Source organism: Salmo trutta, chromosome 28, assembly GCF_901001165.1.
Source record: "Salmo trutta chromosome 28, fSalTru1.1, whole genome shotgun sequence".
In the NCBI taxonomy this organism is placed as follows: Eukaryota; Metazoa; Chordata; class Actinopteri; order Salmoniformes; family Salmonidae; genus Salmo; species Salmo trutta.
The window spans coordinates 5,092,574-5,103,556 of NC_042984.1; the positions used below are offsets into that span (position 1 = coordinate 5,092,574).

The 10,983-nt window shown below is 46.2% G+C and overlaps 1 protein-coding gene across 1 annotated transcript in view; it reads left to right on the forward strand.

Moving 5' to 3' along the window:
- The first annotated feature begins 932 nt into the window (after window positions 1-932).
- The window catches only part of LOC115165300 (dnaJ homolog subfamily C member 5-like), a 32,027-nt gene continuing 21,976 nt past the window's right edge, over window positions 933-10,983 (forward strand). Inside the window, exon 1 of the mRNA XM_029718340.1 lies at window positions 933-1,089. The gene's annotated coding sequence lies outside the window, so the exon portion shown is untranslated. The remainder of the gene's footprint in view (window positions 1,090-10,983) is intronic.

A 10,983-nucleotide genomic window follows, 5' to 3' on the forward strand; every position in this document is an offset into this window, starting at 1 on the left:
TGCGACGTACCATTGGGAGCAAGACGTAGGAGGGATTGGCCATAGAATTAGACTACTAGAATGTCGAGGAACATTCTTTAAAGATGTCAGCCATTTTGGTCAGGGAGTTGGTTAACCATGCCAACCAAGCCAATCCTGTGATAAGATATTGTGTAAAATAATGAATTTGAAGAAGGTACTGTATGTTTGTTATCTAGCCTGACAGCTTTAGAGGAATGATTCCATAAATGTTTCAAAACCTGTATAAACTGTATTTATGACAATATATATGACAATATTTTAGGTTGACAATTATATTACGCAATATCTCTTACTTTTACTTTCCTGCATAAATAAAATCTGGATTATTATTATTTACTGCCATTTTTTTTAACCTTTATTTAACTAGGCAAGTCAGTTAATTAAGAACGTTATTTTCAATGACGGCCTTGTTCAGTTAAGAAGGTTAACTGCCTTGTTCAGGGGCAAGAACGACAGATTTGTACCTTGTCAGCTCAGGGATTCGAACTTGCAACCTTTCGGTTATTAGTCCAACAATATTATAGGTTGACAATTCTATTACGCAATATCCCTTACTTTTACTTTCCTGCATAAATAAAATCTGGATTATTATTATCTGCCATTTTCTTTACCTTTATTTAACTAGTCAAGTCAGTTAAGAAAGTTATTTTCAATGACAGCCTAGGAACTACTGTTAACTGCCTTGTTCAGGGGCAGAACGACAGATTTGTACCTTGTCAGCTCAGGGATTTGAACTTGCAACCTTTCGGTTACTAGTCCAACACTCTAACCACTAGGCTACCTGCCGCCCCATTCATCCGCTGGGTTGTAATTTCTCCCTGACCAACATGGCTGCCATTTTCATGCCCCATTCTGGACCGTTGCGAGTTTATCACAAGACCCCTCTAGTCGTAGGATCTCTATGAGATGGACAGGCAGCCAGTAGTGTTTCTAGTTTAGCGACATGGTTTTTGAATGATTGCCCAGCCAACCAAACTACTAGCATGAACTGCTGCTTGGGATGCAAGTATTTATAGTTAGCGACTTTTCAATATCTCAAATCGGACATCAACTGTGGCCAAATATACGGTAAGAATTTTATTTGATAGCACAATTTCGTATCCTCGGCCAATGCTAGCTAACAGTTAGCTTCTTCGCTGTTTTTGTTTAGATTAGCGAGCTAGCATGCTAGCTAGAAGCTGCTGAACCGATATAGATGCTGTGTTCTTTTGATGCGGTAGTAAGAGATTATCCGCTTTACCGCTTCAGTTCTTCTGATCTCTATTTCCTATACAGCGAGTGGGAGGTTGCTGGGAATTTAGTTGGATTTAAAAACCAGGCCACGATGTATTAGCACCTGTTTTTTTTTTATTTATTTTTTTTAGTTTTACAGATGATAATGTTAGCTAGAGAGTTAAACATTATTCTATTGGAGGATAGCCACCTAACTAAATTATCATGGACACCGGCGAGTTGAGCAAATCTGTATTTTGCATTCAATCTGACCGGTGACATAGTATAAACTAGCTGGCTGTCGTCCATGTTTGTCACATGTAAAAAATGTACGTATTTTATAGCTATAACCAAGGAAACCACAAGCAATATGTGGAGTTCCCCTGGACTAGAAACAAGGTAAGGACTCCCGAGTGGCGCAGCGGTCTAAGGCACTGCATCTCAGTGCAAGAGGCGTCACTACATTCCCTGGTTCGTATCCAGGTTGCATCACATCCGGCCGTGATTGGGAGTCCCATAGGGCGGCGCACAATTGGCCCAGTGTCGTCCGGGTTTAGCCGTTATTGTAAAAAAGAATTTGTTCTTAACTGACTTTCCTAGTTAAAGAAAGATTAACTCATCTTGAACTGAGATGCAGTGCCTTAGACCTCTGTCCCACTTGGGAGCCCTGTAACGAACCCTTTCCGTAAACTTAACCTCATTCTCCTAACCTTGTACGTTAATTCTCCTAACCTTGTACGTTAATTCCCCTAACCTGCTGTGTTAATTCTCCTAACCTGCTACGTTAATTCACCCTAACCTGCTACGTTAATTCCCCTAACCCGCTACGTTAATTCCCCTAACCTGCTACGTAAGCAAACCATCTGAGGGGGCATGGTTTCCCTGGGTGCTTCTTCCCTGGAGTTTCCCTGTCTGGACATGGGCCCGAAGTCAGACCTCATTAAAAAAAGACAGAATGTTGTCAAAGATTCCTTAAGTATGTTCTTTAGCCAACTAGCTACAGGGAGCCAGCTAGCTAGCTAGCTAACTAAGCAAATCAGATCTGGATTCAAATGAGCTAGCCTTGCTCGGACCCTGTAAAATGAATCTTGCAGACTAACTAACAGAATCAGCTGGTGCTTGTTAGTTAGCCATGTTAGCATGCCATGCTTGGGTCATGTTAGCTCTCAAACTGCCATCCTGTTTTCTCCATAAAGTTTTCAGCTATTAGCTGCGCCCACGACTACCTCGTGAACTACAATCCAGACGCTGTGTTTTAACGTTTTAGAGACGTCAATAATGCATCGCTTTCAATACAGCTTTCGAAAACATGTGGCCCTTTCATCAGCGAGAAAGAATCCTTCAAATTTAAAGATACTAACTTTTGCAGTTTTGCACAGATCCATACAGCTATCAGTGCCTCCATCCGACGAAACAACACTTAACGCTACACTTCCTGAGTTAGCTTACACACAGGTATTTGGAGCACGCTAGATGGCTAATTAGCACAGGTTGTTGCCTCTTTTCTTCCATAAACAAGCGTTGTGACATGGAGATATGTCCAGTATGGGAACACTAACCCTATAAAAAACGTATCAATTTAAACTTCTTTATTTATAAAAAAAAAATGCTGTCTTGTTGATATAAAGGTCCTTGTGCTTCCGAAACCGTACCGCAAGCGACGTGTGTTAATGTATAGATTGAGTGACCAGGGATCTTAACAACACAAGAGTCATGATCAAGGGCTACGGTCATAAACTCAGCAACAACAAAAAAGTAACGTCCTCTCACGGTCAATTGTGTTTTATTTTCAGCAAACTTAACATGTGTAAATATTTGTATGAACAAAACAAGATTCAACAACTGAGACATAAACTGAACTAGTTCCACAGACATGTGACTAACAGAAATGGAATAATGTGTCCCTGAACAAAGGGGGGGGGGGTCAAAATCAAAAGTAACAGTCAGTATCTGGTGTGGCCACCAGCTGCATTAAGTACTGCAGTGCATCTGCTCCTCATGGACTACACCAGATTTGCCAGTTCTTGCTGTGAGATGTTACCCCACTCTTCCACCAAGGCACCTGCAAGTTCCTGGACATTTCTGGGGGTAGAGGCCGTAGCCCTCACCCTCCGATCCAACAGGTCCCAGACGTGCTCAATGGGATTGAGATCCGGGCTCTTCGCTGGCCGTGGCAGAACACTGACATTCCTGTCTTGCAGGACATGTGGTCAACAGTCTAAGCCAACCCCGTAGTTGTGTACGTGTCGCTTTTGTTGCTGAACTACACCAACTCGTTTTATAAAGTTTCAGCGTTCCCCAACTTTAGTTCCTCCCTGTTCAGTTCCTGTGCTCGCATCGCTCAACTGTCCCCCGCTCACTCATTCTCTCCTTTTCCTTCTATTCGAAGTGAATGGCTTCCGATGTTTCCCTGCGTGATGCCACTTCCTAGTGTGAACGCAAAGGGTGGGGGGGGGGGAACAGTCGGGAACTTCTGATCTATTCCACCAATCCAGTAATTGTCGAGGTGGAGTTAAGATGGCGTGTTGCAGGCTCTGTTTCCATTTTCTCCCGGTAAACTAATGCTGTTGTTTCCAACCCTCGTCTCAGGGCGTTTGGGTTCAAACATCTTGCCTGATGACTCTATCCATCTCTACATACATTCAGTCTGAAACTGCCGTCCTAGAATTCGTTTGTGTGACTTCAAAATTAGAGGCGTTGTACAAAACAAATCCATCAGCGATTGGACCTGTAAAATGAGGTCTGGATCGCCTCTAACCAATCAAAGTTGATAATATCATCATGTAGGCCGGCTCTGTCCCAACCCATCGGTTTCTAGGACCAATCAGAATGGTCAGAATGTGTTTTGCATTCTAGAAATCGTAGGAGAGGTAGGCAAATCTCATGGTGGGGAAACAAACGGCAGTTGACCAGAGCGATGTGGATAGTTAGCCACTAGACAGGCAAGCAAACATCAGCCCTGATTCCACAACACGGGTGCAACAATCCACTTTCATAATAGAAATAAGATATCTTTCTCAATTTTTGCGTCACATGTAGCCTCATGACGCGCACGCCTCAAGGGACTTGCTTCGTTCTGTCACCATGAAGACAGACTTGTGACTATAGAGGATATCATAAATCAAATGTATGGTTTGTTATTAGGCAGGTCAAAGCCAGGAGGAGAAGCCCGGATGCAAATATGGCCAACCTTTTTATTTGAGGTAGCAACAAGACCTAGCTAGTGTCAACAAGTTCATTGTGTATAGGCCTAAGACTTGTCCTATTGACAGTCTTTCTGCTTCAATGCAAGATGTGGAGCTGACCGTTTTAGTTACAGTATTAATTTCAATGTTAACCGAGACACATACACCCTCCTTGTCCCCTTAGGAAACTGTTTTAAAGATCACAGATGTATGTTTGTGCTACTGATTAGCTTTGTGGTTACTGGTTAGCTTCTCAGCTAGCGTCTGAACAGAAGGGATACTTAAAGTTAGCATGCTGTTTTTCAGGCTATTTGACTGGGAGATGTTAATGTCCTATGATGACACACTATACTGTTAAAATGTAGCTTCCATTTTCACTTTCTCTCGCCCCCTCTGTCTCTCTCGCCCCCTCTCTCTCTCTCGCCCCCTCTGTCTCTCTCGCCCCCTCTGTCTCTCTCGCCCCCTCTGTCTCTCTCGCCCCCTCTGTCTCTCTCTCGCCCCCCTCTCTCTCTCTCGCCCCCCTCTCTCTCTCTCGCCCCCCCTCTCTCTCTCTCTCGCCCCCTCTCTCTCTCTCGCCCCGTCTCTCTCTCTCGCCCCCCTCTGTCCTCTCTCGCCCCCTCTCTCTCTCTCGCCCCCTCTCTCTCTCTCGCCCCCTCTCTCTCTCTCGCCCCCTCTCTCTCTCTCGCCCCCTCTCTCTCTCTCGCCCCCTCTCTCTCTCTCGCCCCCTCTCTCTCTCTCGCCCCCTCTCTCTCTCTCTCGCCCCCCTCTCTCTCTCTCTCGCCCCCTCTCTCTCTCTCTCGCCCCCTCTGTCTCTCTCTCGCCCCCTCTGTCTCTCTCTCGCCCCCTCTGTCTCTCTCGCCCCCTCTGTCTCTCTCGCCCCCTCTGTCTCTCTCGCCCCCTCTGTCTCTCTCGCCCCCTCTGTCTCTCTCGCCCCCTCTGTCTCTCTCGCCCCCTCTGTCTCTCTCGCCCCCTCTGTCTCTCTCGCCCCCTCTCTCTCTCTCTCGCCCCCTCTCTCTCTCTCTCGCCCCCTCTCTCTCTCTCTCGCCCCCTCTGTCTCTCTCGCCCCCTCTCTGTGTCTATTTCTCTCTGTCGGTATCTCTTTCTCTACATTTAATTTCTACTCAGTTTTGTCATGTCTTTGGCATCATTAAATTGAAGACTGTTGTTTTATCAAATCAATTCTCTGTAATTATTATTACGTGATTAAACTAATCATGTAAATGTAATTAACTAGGAAGTCAGGGCACCAAGGAAAATCTTCAGATTACAAAGTTATAATTTTCCTAATATAACTTTTCAGCTATTTTAATATCTGATCAATTAGTCTTCTTATTAATGAATTATTCTTTACCTCACCTCAGTCTCATTCCAAACGTCGTAAATTGTTGGTTATCTGCACGAACCCAGCCTTTACTATGAATCATCCATACATCAATTGTCTTAATCATTTACTAACTAACTAAATAATCACAGAAATGCATAAACAAACAAACAGTAGATATGGTTACAAGGAAATGATGGGGGATGTTCCCTAGTGGGCTAAACCGATATGGCGGCTTGGTAGACAGAGGGACTGAGAAGGACGCGAAAGACAAGACACTACACAGTTGATAATTATATTAATTGAAATGCTAATCCTTTGCACATGAACGCTCACTCATTCGGGAATAATTGCAATCAATGTATATATTTACGCTCGGTGTGTCGTCGTGATCTCTGTTGGAATCGTCCGTCTTTCTGTTGGAAAGTTCAAAGTCTCTCTCTCTCTCCCGTGAAGTCTTTCGTGGTTAGAATGGATACTTCAGAGTCCCATTCAGAAATGTTCTTATAGAATAGATGTTTCGGCGGTTGTCGGTCTTCGCATTTCAGGTCGATATAAATTCTAGCTGCAGACTAGTAATTAGTATCGAAGATTTGCTATTATTCTGTCGGTATCGATAGTCTCAGAGTTGAACCATTTCCCGCCGTGTAGCCAATGCTCCACGTGGTTTGGTTAGGAATTCAACAACCATTATAGCCTTAGCTTAGACTGAGGTTTTTGGTGGTCTCTACTCAAACCTTCGCCCCCTCAGCTTACCGAGGTATGTGTGGTCTGAAGGGGATTCCTTCAGGTGGGGTTTTTATTCGTAACAGTAGAAAGGGGTTGTCCCATGACGACGCCAGATCAATGTCTGTGCTCATGGGGGCGGGCCAATGACCTAGTTAAACTTTAAAGGGAATTGGATTCTCTTTCTGTAAACAGTTTTTTAAATCACATCAAATCATTTCACAAATAGTTTCATCTTCATGTTCTGTATACAGTCTGGGTTACGCTGTCTGCTGTTCTGTATACAGTCTGGGTTATGCTGTCTGCTGTTCTGTATACAGTCTGGGTTACGCTGTCTGCTGTTCTGTATACAGTCTGGGTTACGCTGTCTGCTGTTCTGTATACAGTCTGGGTTACGCTGTCTGCTGTTCTGTATACAGTCTGGGTTACGCTGTCTGCTGTTCTGTATACAGTCTGGGTTACGCTGTCTGCTGTTCTGTATACAGTCTGGGTTACGCTGTCTGCTGTTCTGTATACAGTCTGGGTTACGCTGTCTGCTGTTCTGTATACAGTCTGGGTTACGCTGTCTGCTGTTCTGTATACAGTCTGGGTTACGCTGTCTGCTGTTCTGTATACAGTCTGGGCTACGCTGTCTGCTGTTCTGTATACAGTCTGGGTTATGCTGTCTGCTGTTCTGTATACAGTCTGGGTTACGCTGTCTGCTGTTCTGTATACAGTCTGGGTTACGCTGTCTGCTGTTCTGTATACAGTCTGGGTTACGCTGTCTGCTGTTCTGTATACAGTCTGGGTTACGCTGTCTGCTGTTCTGTATACAGTCTGGGTTACGCTGTCTGCTGTTCTGTATACAGTCTGGGCTACGCTGTCTGCTGTTCTGTATACAGTCTGGGTTACGCTGTCTGCTGTTCTGTATACAGTCTGGGTTACGCTGTTCTGTATCAGTCTGGGTTACGCTGTCTGCTGTTCTGTATACAGTCTGGGCTACGCTGTCTGCTGTTCTGTATACAGTCTGGGTTACGCTGTCTGCTGTTCTGTATACAGTCTGGGCTACGCTGTCTGCTGTTCTGTATACAGTCTGGGTTACGCTGTCTGCTGTTCTGTATACAGTCTGGGTTATGCTGTCTGCTGTTCTGTATACAGTCTGGGCTACGCTGTCTGCTGTTCTGTATACAGTCTGGGTTACGCTGTCTGCTGTTCTGTATACAGTCTGGGCTACGCTGTCTGTTTCCATCATTATAAAACTGCTGTAATATAACTCTCTCATAGGTAGTGTGTAACCTTTATTTAACTGGGCAAGTCAGTTAAGAACAAATTCTTATTTACAATAACGGCCTACCCCTCCCGGCCAAACCCAGACGACGCTGGGCCAATTCGAGCGCCGCCCTATGGGGACTCCCAATCACGGCCCGGTTGTGATACAGCCTGGATTCGAACCAGGGTGTCTGTAGTGACTCCTCTAGCACTGAGACGCAGTGTCTTAGACCCCTGCGCCACTCGGTAGCCCCTGAGGTTCTGGGCTCATGGTTCATAGATCCTGGACCAGTGGTTATTATACTGATGTTTATCCATCGTCACTAGTACCTCAGACAGACACTGCTCTCTGTGATTAGCTGCCCACTCCACTACTCTGAGCCCTTATCACAGGAAAAACACCTTGAGTCCCCTTTGTGGCATGATATACAATACACACCTATTACTGTCCATGTAAATGCATTGCTGCAGGTTGTAAGTGATGTGACATAGACATGCCAAGTGTTTCTAATGCCTCCCCTTGGCCCGGCCTCCCCTTGGCCCGGCCTCCCCTTGGCCCGGCCTCCCCTTGGCCCGGCCTCCCCTTGGCCCGGCCTCCCCTTGGCCCGGCCTCCCCTTGGCCCGGCCTCCCCTTGGCCCGGCCTCCCCTTGGCCCGGCCTCCCCTTGGCCCGGCCTCCCCTTGGCCCGGCCTCCCCTTGGCCCGGTCTCCCCTTGGCCCGGTGCTGAACAGTTGCTTCAGTGTGAAGAGAAACATACCAAAGGAAAGAGAGATTGTTTTATCCACTTGGAATTACCACTAGCTGTCACTGAGAGCCTCTCAACAAAATACAGTCCTCAATGCAACATGTTATATGCACCCTGTGCCAGAAATGCTGCCCCGGTCAAACGATCATCACTATGGACTCTCTAGAGGTGGCCATCCTAGAGGTTCACCAGACTCTCTAGAGGTGGCCATCCTAGAGGTTCACCAGGCTCTCTAGAGGTGGCCATCCTAGAGGTTCACCAGGCTCTCTAGAGGTGGCCATCCTAGAGGTTCACCAGACTCTCTAGAGGTGGCCATCCTAGAGGTTCACCAGACTCTAGAGAGGTGGCCATCCTAGAGGTTCACCAGACTCTCTAGAGGTGGCCATCCTAGAGGTTCACCAGACTCTCTAGAGGTGGCCATCCTAGAGGTTCACCAGGCTCTCTAGAGGTGGCCATCCTAGAGGTTCACCAGACTCTCTAGAGGTGGCCATCCTAGAGGTTCACCAGACTCTAGAGAGGTGGCCATCCTAGAGGTTCACCAGGCTCTCTAGAGGTGGCCATCCTAGAGGTTCACCAGATGGGAAATACAACGTGTAGGACTAGTTTGCAACTGCAGATCGTCCTAGAGACAGGCTCCCTAGAAGGTTCTGTAGCTATGGAAACACTCAAAAAGCCGGGTTAGGCGGTGATGATGATGGTGTCACATGCACAGCCGGGACCTTATCTGATTCATGTTGAGGAGACACACACGGCTCACCTGAGGAGGGAGGGAGGGGGAGGGAGAGAGAGAGAGGCGTTCAGCAGCAGGAAACCAGAGCATTATTTTTTTTTAATTGAAGCAGTAAACAGGATACAGAATTGTTTCATCTTGTACATCAATACTACATTTCCCAGAATGCATTAGTCTAACCCTCAAGTTTAAATGTGTCCTTTAGCAGACGCTCTTACCCAGAGAGACTTACAGTAGTAATTGCATACATGTTCGTACTGGTCCCCTGTGGGAATAGAACCCACAACCCTGGCATTGCAAGCGCCATGCTTTACCAACTGAGCCACACAGACCCCAAATAAAGTTGACCCTAAATCCTTCAAAAAGAAGCCAAACAAACAAATGAAATGGTTAGTGGAAATATAATTGCCTATTCTAAGCATTAAGTTTAAAAGCGTAAGCCTATATGAACATTGGTCTCTGGAAGTGTGACCTGTCAGATTCAAGGAAACTCATGTTCTATGATTGAGTGGAATTGCAGTGCAATTAAATTTTACTTCCTGTCAATCAAATAAAAATTCTACATCCTGTTGGGGGGTGGCCAATTTGAATTTCAACTCATGTTGGGAGTCAACTTCAAAATTCCCAATTGAGCCCAACCCAAGGTAGCCTAGTGGTTAGAGTGTAGGGGCAGGCAGGTAGCCTAGTGGTTAGAGTGTAGGGGAGGCAGGTAGCCTAGTGGTTAGAGTGTAGGGGAGGCAGGTAGCCTAGTGGTTAGAGTGTCGGGTCGGCAGGTAGCCTAGTGGTTAGAGTGTAGGGGCGGCAGGTAGCCTAGTGGTTAGAGTGTGGGGGGGGTAGGTAGCCTAGTGGTTAGAGGGGAGGCAGGTAGCCTAGTGGTTAGAGTGTAGGGGAGGCAGGGAGCCTAGTGGTTAGAGTGTAGGGGAGGCAGGGAGCCTAGTGGTTAGAGTGTAGGGGAGGCAGGGAGCCTAGTGGTTAGAGTGGAGTGGAGGGGCGGCAGGGAGCCTAGTGGTTAGAGTGGAGTGGAGGGGCGGCAGGTAGCCTAGTGGTTAGAGTGGAGGGGCGGCAGGTAGCCTAGTGGTTAAAGTGGAGGGGCGGCAGGTAGCTGACAGAAGTCTGTGGCTCTGCCCCTGAACAAGGCCCACTGTTCCTAGGCCGTCATTGTAAAATAATTGAACTGACTTGCCTCGGTGCCATAAAGCCGTTGTACCCTGCAGATTATATTTCCATCCTTGGCCTTCCCTCAATTTCTGAGATCTAGGCTGTGTTTCAAACTCATTAGAGAGACACCGTCCTCCACTTACCCTCGCCTTGTGCCCTTGGGGGGAATCCCTGCGACCATCTTTGTCGTCGGTCCAAGTGGTTTACCGAACAAGGGAAGTTGGCCCCTCAGCCTTCGTTTTTAATCGAGTTTGCGAGTGTACAATTATGTTCACTTCGAGGTCTGAAACGCCACATAATTCCATTCGCGATGATTGTACATCAGCTAAGAAAAGTCAGCCAGAACTTAAAAACAACGTTAATATGGAGAAGTCAACATACAAGTGGAAGTTAAAAAAAACAAATGTAAATAAGTTAGAAATTGTGTTATTAATGCACCTGACGACTCGTATTATAAAGGTAATGACGTTTTTTTTGTTGTTGAGTTTTTGGAAACATTATTTTGTTTACAACTTTCCGTGATATCACACTTATACATTGTAATTTTCGATGTCTGCGGATGCGTTGTCTTCGAGGCCAAGATGTGAAATGGATCAGAATTGACTGTAGAGCTTTTAAATCACACACAACAGATACC